The sequence below is a fragment of the Phoca vitulina genome, unplaced genomic scaffold (assembly GCF_004348235.1).
Source record: "Phoca vitulina isolate PV1807 unplaced genomic scaffold, GSC_HSeal_1.0 scaffold1, whole genome shotgun sequence".
NCBI lineage: Eukaryota > Metazoa > Chordata > Mammalia > Carnivora > Phocidae > Phoca > Phoca vitulina.
The window spans coordinates 78,848,925-78,864,743 of record NW_022589704.1 but is presented as its reverse complement, the minus strand read 5'-3'; the positions used below and the strand labels follow the sequence as shown (position 1 = coordinate 78,864,743).

The 15,819-nt window shown below is 35.9% G+C and overlaps 1 long non-coding RNA gene and 1 pseudogene across 2 annotated transcripts in view; both read left to right on the top strand.

The window, feature by feature from the left end:
* The window catches only part of LOC116645020, a 218,077-nt gene that overhangs the window by 173,779 nt on the left and 28,479 nt on the right, over positions 1-15,819 (top strand). The gene's annotated exons all lie outside the window — the stretch shown is intronic.
* On the top strand, positions 11,853-12,733 carry LOC116644954 (annotated as a pseudogene).

Below are 15,819 nucleotides of genomic sequence, written 5' to 3'. Positions count from 1 at the left end.
GAATGAGCATCATTTTTTTAAAAAGATTTTATTTATTTATTTGACAGAGAGAGACACAGCGAGAGAGGGAACACAAGCAGGGGGAGTAGGAGAGGGAACACAAGCAGGGGAAGTGGGAGTGAGAGAAGCAGGCGTCCTGCTGGGCAAGGAGCCCAATGTGGGGCTCAATCCCAGGACCCTGGGATCATGACCTGAGCTGAAGGCAGGCACTTAACAACTGAGCCACTCAGGCACCCCTGAATGAGCATCATTTTCTACTTCCATGAGTTAGCAGATTTGCTTATCAAAACTTCAGAGAAGTGAAATCTTACCTTTCTTTTTTTACCCAATTAAAATTACATAAATTCTAGGGGCGCCTGGGTGGCTCAGTTGGTTAAGCGACTGCCTTCGGCTCAGGTCATGATCCTGGAGTCCCGGGATCGAGTCCCGCATCGGGCTCCCTGCTGGGCAGGGAGTCTGCTTCTCCCTCTGACCCTCCCCCCTCTCATGTGCTTGCTCTCTCTCATTCTCTCTGTCTCAAATAAATAAATAAAATCTTTAAAAAAAAAAAAAATAAAATAAAATAAAATTACATAAATTCTATAAACCCCCAAATTTCATAAAAGCCAATATTTTGATTTTTTACATAAAGACAGTAAAATAGAGGGAATTAGAATATTCTGAAATCTTTGGGAAAGGTTAAGAGATATCTCAAATATCATCTACAACTGAAAAATCCTGTTCTTGGCCAAAAGTATGGCTGTATGGCTAACATTGATGGCTAGAATTTTGTATTTCTTTTTTTTTTTTTAAGATTTTTATTTATTTATTTGACAGAGAGAAAGACAGTGAAAGAGGGAACACAAGCAGGGGGAGTGGGAGAGGGAGAAGCAGGCTTCCCGCTGAGCAGGGAGCCCGATGTGGGGCTCGATCCCAGGACCCCGGGATCATGACCTGAGCTGAAGGCAGACGCTTAACAACTGAACCACCCAGGCACCCCAAATTTTGTATTTCTTATACTTAAAGAAGATTTTATTTTATATTCTTTATTAAAAGAAAACCTTTATTTTTTAATCATTTGAAGGATTGATTTTGTTACCCATTGTCTTGTGGAAAAATGGGATCATAGATAGGATAGGGGGAATAGTCAAGAAAATTATGTTTTATTTTTTATCTCTATGCATGTGTTCGTTGCCTAAAGGGTCTGACTAGCCTTTAAGTTTACCAGGCAGTCACAAAACTCTGTTTGATATGTGATTGAACACTGGTTCTCAACAAATGCCATGAAAGCATCACAGAGTGTGGCAGACTCTTTGGACATCTCTCTTAGAACCTGGGAGAGCCCTTTGAAGGGTTGTAGTTGTTGCTGATAATAATTCACACTTGAAATCTATTGGGTGACTGGAGGTACCTCATCCAGAGAGGTCTGAGGGTCCCAGGGTAATTTCTTGACTGATAGATGTACCAAGTACTCACTGCTTTGCTTCCAGAAGGGAGATAGCAGCCTGGTACAATCCTAGAGTCAGACTGAGTCTAGGTGCTCCAGAAATCAATTCCTTGCTTAGCTTCTCTGACTTTTCATCTCGCTTCCTTCACTTCTGGTCTCTCCTGAGAGCACTCCCTTAAAAAATAACTTGGAGAAGAATCCTAGTCTCAGAGTCTGCTATTAGGGACCTAGACTTAAGCCTTGTGGCAGTTCAGATATCAGAACTCACCTTGCTTGCCTATATTTCAAGAGTGTGCCTAGGTTCACTTTTGATCTATATAGATGCCTATATAGCCATTAAGATTGCTGGTTGTGTTACTTGATTCTGTTTTGCCTTTTCTCTATACCCTTCTTCCATTGATGGAAGAGTACTGAGGTTATGTATTATAAACATTACAAAGAATTTTATAAGCTGTTGAATGTGGAAAGAAAATGCTCATATTATTTGTATTTTTGAGGAAATTACTAAGAATATGACACATAGCAAAATCACAATCAATGGTAATCACCTCCTTTCTTCCTGGATGCTTTTAGAAATAATTTTATAACCACTCTTCTGTCTGTTCCAGATTTTATTGTATCCCACCCATTTCTCCTGCTGGCAGCTTCTCACTGTTTTATGTATTTGTCAGTGTTACCTGATTAGAAATATAATAGGTATGAAACAGAAGCTGATTTTTACCCCCATCCAATGTGGACACCATTAATTTATAACAAAGCTATTTTGCCATTACTGAGAAAAGAAAAGGAAAAAAAAAAAGCAAACAGCTGGTTTGATGGAAAAATCTGCCCTAATCCCTGGGGAATGAGGAGTTCAGACGTGATATAAACTGACAGAGGGTGAAAAAATAATCTTCAGGCGGGTAAGTTAGTGTGGCTAGGATGGGCAGGACAGGATGGCATCCCGGAGAAGAGAAACACAGGGTATCCTGGGGCCACACTGTTCACTTAGAAAAGGTGACATCAGGGAATGACAATAATCAGTTTACCAGTGTTTACAATAATGAAAGAGTGCTAAAAATATAGAATTGAAGTTTTGGATATATCATATATAAAGGAGGTTCATCTGCTTAGAATCCTTTTAAGATTATTTTTCTATCTCAGTTGATATTTTCCTAAACACCAGTAGAGGCCTCCAGATACTTCATTAAGTAAATAAACACACCATCCATACACAGGGGAAAGGATGATGCCTATTGTGTCCACTGACATGGAGAGGAATCAAATGGAATCTTTGATGAAGGTGAATTCAGTGAGAATCAACTATGATTAGAAGAGGTGCTAAACTTTGTTGTATAACCTACTCAAATGCCCATTAAAAAAAATACTTCGTCTAGAATAGAAAGACATGATACATGTAATTATTGTTATGTCAGATGATGCATGTAATTATTGTTATTTTAGATCACATTTAACTAATTATCCCAATGTGGACCTTTCTCTGTTAACAATTTATCATGTTAGTAAGACCATTCTCTCAAGCCACCTAACTTGCCCAGTATTCTTGGAATCAAAACATTGTAGTTGAAGAGGATGGCTGCAAGGTAATCTGTGGACCCCAACCTGAGTTATTTGGCAAGTAATACTTTTCTGTCTCAAGTTTTGAACTGAGCATGGTTATAAAGGAAAAGTTTGTGAAATAGTTACTAGCCATGAAAGCTTTACAGAAAATACAACTAACTCAATAAAGAACCTACTAATGAGCAGTCTAAAGTTCCTCTTTTTTTTTTTTAAGATTTATTTATTTATTTGAGAGAGAGAGTGAGGGCAAGTGGAGAGAGAGGCAGAAGGAGAGAATCTTCAAGCAGACTCCCCGCTGAGCGCAGAGTCCCCTTATGCTTCGGTGGGGCTCAATCTCAGGACCCGTGAGATCATGACCTGAGCCAAAACCAAAGACTCCAGTAGGATGCTTAACTGACTGAGCCACCCAGGCTCCCCACTCCTCTTTTATTTTTAAGTGTATGTGCATTTATATGTGTGATTGCAAATAAGCAACAAGATCTACATGCCTATTATTGATTAATCACATATTTTCCCCCTAAGTTTTAGTGAATAATCACAATTAGAAATCACCTAGGTCCTGTAATACCCTAGGACATCTGCTGCTTCTGAGGTAAATCCATCAGATTCTGTGAATCACTGATAAAATCCACTCAGCCCAACCCCTTATTAACTGCTTTAAGAAACTCCAGCAGCTTCATTATATATTAGACACTTCTCTGACTGTACCTTTAGCTGACAGTATAAATACATTAATTTTGCTGTCACATTAATTGATTTTAGCTAATTAGGAGCTTTTTTTTTTTTTTTGCCTTAATTTGATAAGGAAGTGTGAATGCATTTTTCCCCCACAGCAGGTTTGTTATTTGCTGGGGTATTAGGAGAGTGTTAATTAGGCACAGTTCTGTCAGGTTGACGGTTCTAAACAGCATTCACCACACAGACTAAAATGGGCAGGGCGGAAGCTGAGTTTTGGCCACCAGTGTGATTTGTCGGAGTAGGTTAACTACCTCTGGAATAGAAATCTGCTGTAGGTGAATATGTGTATGCCAGGGAAGTACCAAATCTGTTCTTTCCTTCCACAAATGCTCCTCATAGCTGAGGTCTCCCTTTTCCCCATTTCAGAACCTCTCAGGAAGCTGTCTTCCCTCAGTCACTGTCATTCTCTCCCAAACCCTCCAGCAAGCAATTTTGTGTTCATCCTGGCCCTTCTTAATTTTAAGGCAAAGGCACAGTTTTTGAAAATTCCCTGGCCCTGAAGTATTTGCAGAAGATCTTTTGAGCAGTTTGGGCCCAGAGATTTCTTTGTTCAGTGTCTTCGGCTGAAGGCATAATGGGGCTGACTGACTGCTGTCTGCCAGGAGCAGTGAAGCAAAGGGAAACAGAGCAGTTGAGATTCCTGCTAGGAGCTTGTTTGTAAATGGAGCCCATTCAGTGTCTTTTGTCTATTTGTGAGGCTTTTCGTAGGGAATGTATAAAAAGGGACTTGAAACAAGTAACCATTTAGGAAAGGAGGAGAAGGGATGTTTGACAACATCATTTTCAATTTTGTGAGAAATGCTCATTAATATCATGTGAATTTTCTGTGAAGATGCATGCAGTTGTTCTCTAAGGCATGTGCTTTGTATTTCCTTTGTTTTCTCTTGCAGCTTTACACTAACCCTTAACACATTTCTCTCCCATCCTGCTTGTGACCAATCTATAAATAATAGGAGCAAATAAAATCATCTCTGAACATCCTCCGGTTATTACATTCTAGCATTTTGATTCTGCAAATCAAACCTCAAATGTTAATCTCACTGCCAGAAGACCTTTTTAAAACCTTCATTGGAAGTATCTGCTGTTGTCTGCTGTTTACAACTACCTTTGAGTCACAGAATGTATGTGTCTAAAAGAGGGTGGAGGGTGGAACCCTTAACAGAATGCCGAGCTCTCTGACAGAAGTACTGATAGAGTGGAAAGAATATATTTGGAGACTCCATCCATCTATTGGTTATAAACTTGTTTACTTGGTTTTGTGAGTCTTACTTGTCTTCGTAAAATGCAGATATTAATACCTATTCTACATACTTGTCATTATTAAATGTATTTTCCTTTCATCATCCTAGTGTTCATCGTGGTCCTTGTTAATTTTAAAACAAATGTCACAATCATTTAACAATGGTTAGCAAATAACAGGTGTTTGTTTATGTGACTGTTGTCTGTTGTCCCCCATTACTATAAGCTCCATGAAGATGACGTATTTGTCTCATTTCAACACTGTGTCCCCAGCTCCTGGCATGTGGCAGACATTCAATAAACATTTGTTGTATAGCTGTGAAATGTCAGCTATGATGGCACCTAATATTGATATGATTGTAATTTTTTGTAGTTAAAATTTACTAGCTAAAATCCAGCATAAACATAAATTATATAAAAACAAAAGCAGTATTTATATTTGTATTTGAAGTAAGTCTGAAAATGAATTGTGTAAGCTTCCATCTCAAGAACACAGGAAAAAAAACAAATCAAAGCCAAAGAAAGTAGAAAAAAGCAAATCCTAAAAATAAGATCAGAAATCAGTGAAATAGGAAACAAATATGAAATAGTGAAAATCAACAAACAAAAGGTAATTTTACTAATCAAATTACTAATAAAATTCCTAAATCTTTAACAAAATTGACCAAGAGAAAAGAGAGAAAATGAAACATTACCAATGTGATAGAATAAAAAAAGTGGTTACTATGCAGCACCTGGGTGGCACAGTTGGTTGAGCATCCAACTCTTGGTTTCAGCTCAGGTTGTGATTTCAGGGCCGTGAGCACGGAGTCTGTTTTGGACTCTTTCTTCCTCTCCCTCTGTCCCTCCTGCTCATTCTCCCTCTTTCTCTCTCTCATCCTCTCTTTCAAATAAATAGATAAATATTTTTAAAAAAAGTAGTTATTACATGGATACTAAAAAGTTTAAAAAGCAATATTGAGAAAACTTTAGACATCTACCATGTAGATGAAATTTTAAAATTTTACAAAAAATAATTACCAAAAGTGATACCAGTTAATCATCTATACTTTGAGGAAACTGAAAATATTATTATGGGGGCGCCTGGGTGGCTCAGTCGTTAAGCGTCTGCCTTCAGCTCAGGTCATGATTCCAGGGTCCTGGGATTGAGCCCCGCATCGGGCTCCCTGCTCGGCGGGAAGCTTGCTTCTCCCTCTCCCACTCCCCCTGCTTGTGTTCCCTCTCTCGCTGTGTCTCTCTCTGTCAAATAAATAAAATCTTTAAAAATATAGGGCGCCTGGGTGGCTCAGTTGGTTAAGCGACTGCCTTCAGCTCAGGTCATGATCCTGGAATCCCGGGATCGAGTCCCACATCGGGCTCCCTGCTCGGCGGGAAGTCTGCTTCTCCCTCTGACCCTCCCCCCTCATGCTCTCTCTCTCAAATAAATAAATAAAATCTTTAAAAAAAAATAAAATAAAATAAAAATATATATATATTATTATGAAAACCTCCCAGAAGAAAACTCCCAAGACTAAATGGCTTCCTCATGAATGCTTCTTATATTTATAATGAGTAAACTTGTAAAAACCATTCTAGAGTATAGAAGAAGAGGAGCACTTCTTAACATATTTTATGAAGTCAGCATAACCTTGATACCAAAATTTGACCAGGACACTACAAAAAAGGGAGAATTAGTAACCAAACATAGATGTGAATAATCTTTAAAAATTAGTAAATATTATATAACAATATATAAATCCCCATGATTTATATATAAAAACCTCATCTTTAATGGGGTGATTTAACAATGAGATATCAGTATGTCACAATTATGTTTATAGCAGCACTATTTTTAAGTTGTATACTGGAAACAATCCAAATGTCCTTTAACAGAATAGGTATATAAATTGTGGTATGTTTATAAAATGAAATACTATACAGCTATGAGAATAAATGAACTCTAACTAAATGCAAACAAACACAAGACAGAACATAGGTGAATATCACAAAGATAGTATTGAGCAAAAGAAACCAAAGTATTATAAATCAGATATTGATTAAGCTTGGATGGAAGTAGTAGTGACTGGGAGGAGGCAGGAATGAGGTTGGAAATTATTTTTTCTTGATATGGGTGACTGTTACTTAGATGTGTTCAAAAGTGAAAATTCATTAACATATTCAATTATGATTAGTGCACCTAGATGAATGTTTACAGTACTTCAAAAAGAAGTTCAGATGATGCAACACACACCCAAAATGTAGTAATGTAGCCAAATACTTGACCTGCAAAGCTTAGCATTTGTATCCATGGTATGTGGCAGCATATTCCCATCATGACCACAGTAGTGTTAAACAAATCATATTTAGTATAAAGTAAGGGGAGAGATTAAGTAAATGCAATAAGAACTAAGTTGCTTAGTCTGGACATCAAGTGCTCATATAAATGTATAAATAGATGAGTCCATAATATGAATATTGCTTTTTTTACTTATTCTTTTTCCTCTTAGGGGTTTACACTGTAATCATTCTTCAGTGCTAGTAAATAAAAAAAAAATTATCATATTTTAATGTCCAAAGAGCACTTTATTACATAGATATATTAAAATCCATTTAAAAATTACCTTTGAACATTTTAGGTGGTTTTCAAATTACTGCCATTCTGAACAGTGCCTCAATGGTCTCCCTTTACAATGACTGGAGTGCTCTGGTTCTGGCAACCTGTCATATACATTCCATTTCATCATTGTTCACTGCCAGGTGCACACAATTCACATGGCAGAGAGCAAGGCCGTCCCAGTATTCTTAATCATTCCTGAACTCTTCTTTCCCGGAATGGCATCTCATAAGCCTATTCTAAAATAATGTTCTTTGAGACCACTCCTGATTAGAGATCTTAGAAGGTCTAGGTAAAGAAACAATTCAAACTTTATTACCTTAAGCTCTGCTGTATTCGTTGAGGAGGCTGGGATGTTATGGTGCAGTTTGTTCTGAAACTTTCCAATAACTAACATTTTGCACATTTTTTAACCTAAAAATGAAGTGCTCATTTTGTGAGTATATTTTAAATTCCTAGTAATGCCTCAACTTTTCAGGCTTTCTTATTCGAATAGAACCAAATTCTGCTTAAAAGAAAATGAAAGAAAGAAAAAGGAATAGAAGAATAGCTCTGAAAACATACTGTTCCTCATTTTTCTTGACACTGTATTTCCATCTAAATGAATGCACGTTATGCTTTCAAAGTGGTAAATAGATGTTCATAATTCATTAATCTGTAGTTCAAAAGCGAGGACAAATGTTATTTCTGGGCCACCATTTATTTAAAGGAGAGTAAAAGAATGTGAGTCTGACTTCACTGCAGTGAGATTATTCACAAAATAAAAACAAAATGGCCCTTCTTCACATGAGATGGAACATCTACACTGGCAAACACAGCTGACTCTTTGCAATAGCTCTCTAAGAGAGAATAAGAGAAGATAAATCCACAGAGAGTTGCACAAAGCCAACCCAACCAGAGACTCAAATCCTGTGTAACTTGATTTGAGTCAAACAAGGAGGGAAACTTCCTCTTCAAAACACACGGTAGATGGCATCTCCTTCCTTTAAAATGTTTAGGTAAGATAAGCCAGTTCATAACAATATACAGTGTCACTTTCCCAGGAAAATATGTCTTAGGGAATGACTGATTCAGTTTTCTTTTGTTGAATAAACTTTAAGTGGTCTCGCATCCATTTCTTTCCCTTCAGTCTGTCACTTTACACTGGTTTATAATGAATTCAATCTGCTTGTATGTGTAAGTAAAAATTCATAAAAACAAAACTAGTAGACTGGGGGGACATGTGGTATCATGTATTTTTATTTTTCCATGCCTTTGAGAAAAGTTCTTGTTGATTTTGTACTCTAATACCAGGGTAACTTTGAGTAGCCATCATTTGAGGATAATTTGCTTTGATATTCTTGTGTACTGACATATTTGCTAAAGAGTGTTTTTTCTTCCCTTTAGAATTGTTGACTACATAAGATAGAGATAGAGCTATTTCAGAATCCACAGAAAGGTGACAAAATAGTAGGATAAATGCACTAATTGTTCCTCAAATAAAATCTCTGAAAAAAATTTAAATGAACATCTGTTTGAAGAATAGAGCTATAAAAGGGAATGTTCTGCACAAACAATATGCCACGCAGAATAGTTGTACAATAATGCTGTGAAATTGTTTAATTAACTCATAAAAGAGGGAATCTAATACAGGAAATGTATGCAGTGCACTCTGGAGATATTTGACAGTCTTTAAGAGCAGATGTGATTATGATTATAATTATTTTAGTAAATTGAACCATAATTTCTCTTTCTGTTGTAAAATAAGGTGCGGTATATTATGAATCCTAAGTGAAAAAAAAGAAAAAACCTTTAAACATAAGTAATTCATGCAAATCATGACTTTTGTTAAAGCTAAAGTATTGCTATCATCACCTTTTTAAATTGAGGTTTACCTTTGTAAATACAACTGAGAAGAATAAGTTTTCAACATGTAACTAGGTTGAATTTTAGGTGTACTTTGTGGAATTTGGTTTCAATATTTTGTAGACATGACTTTCACCAAAGATTTGGATTATAAAACAGTATGTTTATCTCTTATTTATAAGATCAATTATTTATTTATTATATATAAAATCATGGTGTGTAGGAGTATGGAGTAATTTTATTTTATTATCAGAGAAACTCTATCAGAGACCCTATAGTACTGAACATGAAGGCTACAACAGTTTTTCTTTTCCTTTTCTTTTATGTGTGAGGTCAACTGGTTTGACTTGAAGTGGATTCATTGACTACCATGATATATATTAAGTTTGTTTGATATTACTATGCAAGTTTATTATATCTATGCCTTTCTATTGTTTTTCACTCTTATTCATTTTGGAAATTGCATATTTATATATTCATAACTTTAATCAGTAATTACAGGAATGTTACATTTTCTGTATATTGCCTTTGTCACTCTTATTAACTAAAATTACTGCTAGAAGGAAATTAATCAGACAAATTAGTATGCTTATTCATGAAACCTAGATTATAGTAAACCCCAAGATTAAGACTAATGAAACAATTATTTATTTAATCATTATTAAAAATGAGAACATTGCTCAGATACTTGACAGTAACTGCAGCAAGCTTTGAAAGTAGACAAATGAATGTGTTTTTCTTGACTGCTCTTTCATGAAAGCAAGATTATTATCACCTTCTGGGAGTTTTGCTTTCATATTTGATATTTTCCCTAGGAAAAAAAGTCTCTCCTTACCAGAAAAAGAGAAAGTTTAATTTCTCCAATAGACTTCTCTCTTTGAAACTTAAGCTATTCTGACTCTGACTTTTCAAAATTTAAAATGTACATGAAAGTGTTCTTAAGTCAAGGCTATAGACACTTATGGGCACAATAACAATAAATACCATACTAGAAGTATAAATATTTACTTAAAGTATTCCTTAAAACAAATTGAAAAAAATTTAAGTTAAACATGTATTAAAAAGCAAAACGTACTATAGCACTAATAATAAAAATCCATAATCCTCTCCATATCTACATGTTATGTCAGCAGCTTCCTGGTGCCCAATGACAATCATATTTAATCATGCCTGCTTTTAGGTCTTCTAGGTAAATCCTTTAATGTACTGCTTTTCTTATTTCTCAATTTAGACATTAGCAGAAAGTTAGTGATTTTCTGCTATGATAGCTAAAGATTTTATTCACACTACTTCCCATATTTTATTCCCTCTGTGTCTAAAAAGTTCTGGGTTAGTAACTTTATTAGGTACTTTTGCTCATCTAAATGTTATATTAAAAATATCGATTTCTTTTTGTATCAAATCCAAACACTCTTGATTCATGATGTTGTAAGGTAAAAATTTCAACATTCCTAACACTTCCTTACTCTGCTTTCTACCATACTTGGATTGTTGGACAAAATAGTGGATGAAATTTGAATTTTACATTTGAATTTTAAGTAAACAACTAATTTTTTAGTATAAGTCTGTCCCAACTTTGTATATATTCATTTTTCAGGAAAGTGATATTTGATTAATTAGACTTGAGAAAGAAGAATATAATGGGGGGATACAAAAAATAAGATAACCAATTTACCTGTATAACCCCCAAAATCATAGGAGTTTGGGGTACCAGTTACTTCTAAATTGGGCTTAGGAGACAAAGCTAAAATCAAAAAGATTGGTGAGAGGAATGTTTTATCTAAGGAGTAGCTAGACTCCCAGATCACCTCCCAAGCCATCATAGCCAGGCTAAATCCCAAGTCAGAAGAATTTCCCAGCAGAGGAAATGAAGTTTCCATTTCTGGCAAAGTTGATCTAAAGAGACTGTTAACTTGGGGACAATAAGCAAAACAAAGAATAGGGTGTAGCCCTGAATTGGAAGCAAGCAGATTGAGTGAAAATCTATATTCTGTACTTTCAGCCTTCTTTTCTTTTTGGCTCTTGGAATGCTGATGGCAGCACCATTGAGAAGTAACCTAAAGAGTTCCCACCCTGGGCTCAAAAGACTGGCTCAAAACAAAAGGTTTGCAAAACTATCATTAGGACATCTCAAGTGAAATAGCATGGTCCCCTCTTCATTGCTCATGGTGAGAGCTATCAATCCAAAGATTTTTTCCTCCTCCAAACAGAATTTTAGGACCTCACATTTAAATCTAAATTGCCAACCAGGGAAAATCAAACATTGGAACTTCCTAATGCAGAAGGCAAAGACCAAAATAAACAAGTAGGAAAGCGAGACTCAGAGGAAACAAAGTTGATAAAGGAAAGACAATAAAACTTAAAAAACAAAGAGCCTTTACATGCTACCTGGGTAGGGGTCGTACAGCCTTGTTTTGCATTCCCATCATAACTTAAAGGGAAACTTCCATGATGTCCAGAGCCTTTGATGTTCTGAAAATGAGGGAGGAGGATGTCCTCAAATTCCTTACAGCAGGAACCCACTTTGGTGACACCAACCTTGACTCCCAAATGGGACAATACATCTACAGAAGGAAAAGTGATGACATATACATTATAAATCTGGAGAGAACCTGGGAGAAGCTTCTGCTGGCAGCTCATGTCATTGTTGTACTGAAAACCCAGCTGATGTCACTGTCATATCATCCAGGAATACTTGTTAGTGAGCTGTGTTGAAATTTGCTGCTGCTACTGGAGCTACTCCTATTGCTGGCCACTTTACTTCTGGAAATTTCACTAATCAGATCCACACAGCCTTCCAGGAGCTGAGACTTCTGGTGGTTATTGATCCCAAGGCTGACTATCAGCCTCTCACAGAGGTGTCTTATATTAACCTGCCTACCATCGCTATTAACACAGACTCTCCTGTGCACTATGTGGACATTGCTATGTCTTGCAACAGGGGAGCTCACTTAGTGGGTCTGATGTGGTGGATGCTGGCCCAGGAAGTTCTACACATGTGTTGCACCATTTCCTGTGAACAACCATGAGACGTCAGGCCTGATCTCTACTTCTACAGAGATCCTGAAGAGATTGAAAAGGAAGAATAGGCCTCTGCTGAAAAGGCTGTGACCAAGGAGGAATTTCAGGGTGAATGGACTGCTCCAGCTCCTGACTTCACTGCTACTCAATCTGAAGTCGCAGACTGGTCTGAAGGTATGCAGGTGCCCTCTGTGCTGATTCAGCAGTTCCCTACTGAAGACTGGAGTGCTCAGTCTGCCACTGAAGACTGGTCTACGGCTCCCATTGCTCAGGCCACTGAATGGGTAGGAATAACCACTGAGTGGTCTTAAGTTGCTCTTCCACAAAGGCAAACAAAATGGAAATAAAGTTGACAGAAAATAAACAGTTCCTAAAAAAAAAATAATAATAAAAGAAAAGAAAAGAAAGAAACTGCGAGTAAAGTTCTCAGTAAGATAAGACATTGCATTTGAAACAAAAACAGTATATTTCCGCAAAGGAGCTTCTCTTAAACAAGAAAGAACTCTTTCAAACTACAAGCAGGATAAGAATAAACCTAAAAAGTGTAGGATGTTTGGAATATATATTTGAGGCAGTCTTCCCAGAGGTAACATCAAAAGAGAAAAGGTGAAAAATTGGAAGAAAAGTTAAGAAAATAATATTTTTCCAGAAGGTACAACTAGTGAATAATATGAATACCAAAAAAGAGAACAGAACAAAGTGTAAAAAATTATGAAGTAATACATCTCCTAAAACTGATGAGCATAAGTTTTGAGACTGAAAGAGTTCATGAAGAATTCAGAAAAAAAAAAAATCAACAAAAAACCACTAACACTGGAGAAATGGGTCATGAAATTTCAGAACATCAGTGATGAAGAAAATAAAGGTCTGAGAAGGAGAGTGATGGGGAGCAGAAGAGAAGAGAGGAAAAGGAGGGAGGAGAAAATCATATCATATAGTTCAAGTATCAACCTCTTTTCAGCTTTTCAATAGAAACAGTGAAACCTAGAAAACAGTAGAGTACTGTATAAGAATCCCGAGGGAAAATAATTTCCAACATAGAATACTATACTCAGCTAAACTATCAATCAAGTGTGAAGGCAGAAATAAAAATATTTTCAGACATGCAATGTCTCAAAAACTTACTTCCCATGAAACCTTTCTCTGGAAACCACTGAAAAATGTGCCAGTAACAAAGTGGGGTAAACTAAGGAAGAGTAAAACATGGAATCTGAGATACAGGGATGAAACAGAAGCAAGGTAAAGAGAATTTCAAGGTAATGGTGCAGGAAAGTCTCAGGAAAATAGTTTCTCAGCAAGTCCAAATTGGAGACGAGACAATTTTCTAGTAGATACTGAAAGCTTACCTGATGTGTTTGCCACATTTAAACATATTTTTAAAGTTCTGTTTTACAATTTGAGAATGAACTAGTGTTGATTACTTATAAAGCAAAGTAAATGGGCTAAAAAAGATGTAATTACTAACTTCCAGAAAAACCAAATGTTTGCAATGAAGGGAACATAATTATAGTATATTATCTGGCTGAGCTCTAATAAATATAGTTATAATGATATATGTATTAAATGTTAATTTGATAAAAATTATGACATAAGAGAGGGAAAGAGAGAAGTGGAGGTTTGTAGAAAGACTCAAATACTCTTCTTGTATTATCCAAAGGTATTAGATATTCTAAAAAACTAAAAAATCAAGATATAGGTATGTAATATTTTATTTACAAGTAAGACGTGAGTAGCAGAAGAAATAATTTTAAAAAGATGAAAATGATTACTTTTGATGATCAGGACTTTGGAATAGAGAGAAATGGGGCAGAAAGCACTTTTTTTTCTTCTTTTGTTGCCTATAAAGGTATTTGTCTTTAAAATTATGTGTATGTATTACTTTGATGTAAAAAATGAACAAATAACAGTAATAAATAAACAGATAAGACTGTTACATGTTCATTTTCTTATAGAAAGGAAGAAAAGAAATAAATTAATTAAGCCAAATGAACCCAGTAAAACAAAGTATCAGAGTACCTGCAAGTATTAGAACATGGACATTTTACAGCTTAGAGGAAAAGTGATATTATTTTTCTGGAGCAGTTCACATAGTGTAATCTGTAAGCTAATAAGAAACAGAAAGTAAACTGGCAGGGTTCCTTTTTGTACTCCCAGCCCTAAGGCCTTTGTGGAGAATGGCAGTAGCCTCGTGTAATGGATTCTTGTTGGAAGTGGAAAGGCAGAGATACCACAAGGCTGCCTATGCTTGTAGGAGCCATAGACACTGATACTCAGAGACTTGATGCATTGCATCCTTCTCTAACTTGCCTTTTAAAAGCCTAGAAAATATGTCACCCAATGAAGTGAAAACTTCATTGCTGCCCTTTGCAGACCAAGGCAGTTCTTAGGACTCTGTCATTTGGAGTGATCATCAAGCATCACAAAAAGACTTGGCTTTGTTTGGTGGAGTCTTGAGACAAATGAAAATAAGCAGAAGGAAAGGAAGAGGAATAAGAACTATTTATTTTTTTATTTCTGTTATGGGATAGGCCTTAGGACACTTCTATGTACCCTATATCATATAATCTTCCCAAAGCAATGGGAATTAAATATAGTACTGATAACATATGGCAAAGAAAAGTAACTCTTAGATTTCTATGAGATACCACAACTTTATTAAGCAGGTGCTGAGCTCAGTGGAATTCAATTTTTTATAGGGTTAGTAGAATACTACTAGCAATACAAAGTTAAGCTAGACTAATTATATTATGGAATCCAGATCAAGGAAGATAGTGGTTTTACTGTACTTTGTCTGGGTCATACCACATTTGAAGTATTATGGGATTTGGTTATATTGGGACACAGGCTGAATAAAGGTACAATGTCAGGAGAATTAAAACCAAATTGTGAGAAGAAATCAGCATTCACATGTTATATTCATATGAGGAACATTTAGAAGAACCAAGGATTTAAGCCTGTAGGAAAGAAGACCTATTAGAGCACATTATGGCTGGCTACTTTTTAAGTATTCTTGTATAGAAGGAATGGATTTTATTTTGGATTACTTCTAAGACTCGATAGATAGACACACAGAAGTTATAAGAAACACATGATGGGGCAATTTCTAATAAATGGTGAATGGTAGACAAATAACAAATTCTCACAAATTATTTACTGACCCTTTGTTAGAAATGTTTAGGGAACAACCAGATGATCATCAGTTAACACTTTGAGAGAGGATACCCACATTGGAATAGAGATTGTACCAATTGCAATGTAAAGTCTGATCTGATCTAAAATTATAGATTCTTAGATATGTCAGTTTTGATATTCAGTCTCCAAATATTGATTATTCAATAAATAAATATCAGCCATATCCAATATGTCAGGAAACAAAACAGTCATTTCCTTACCTACT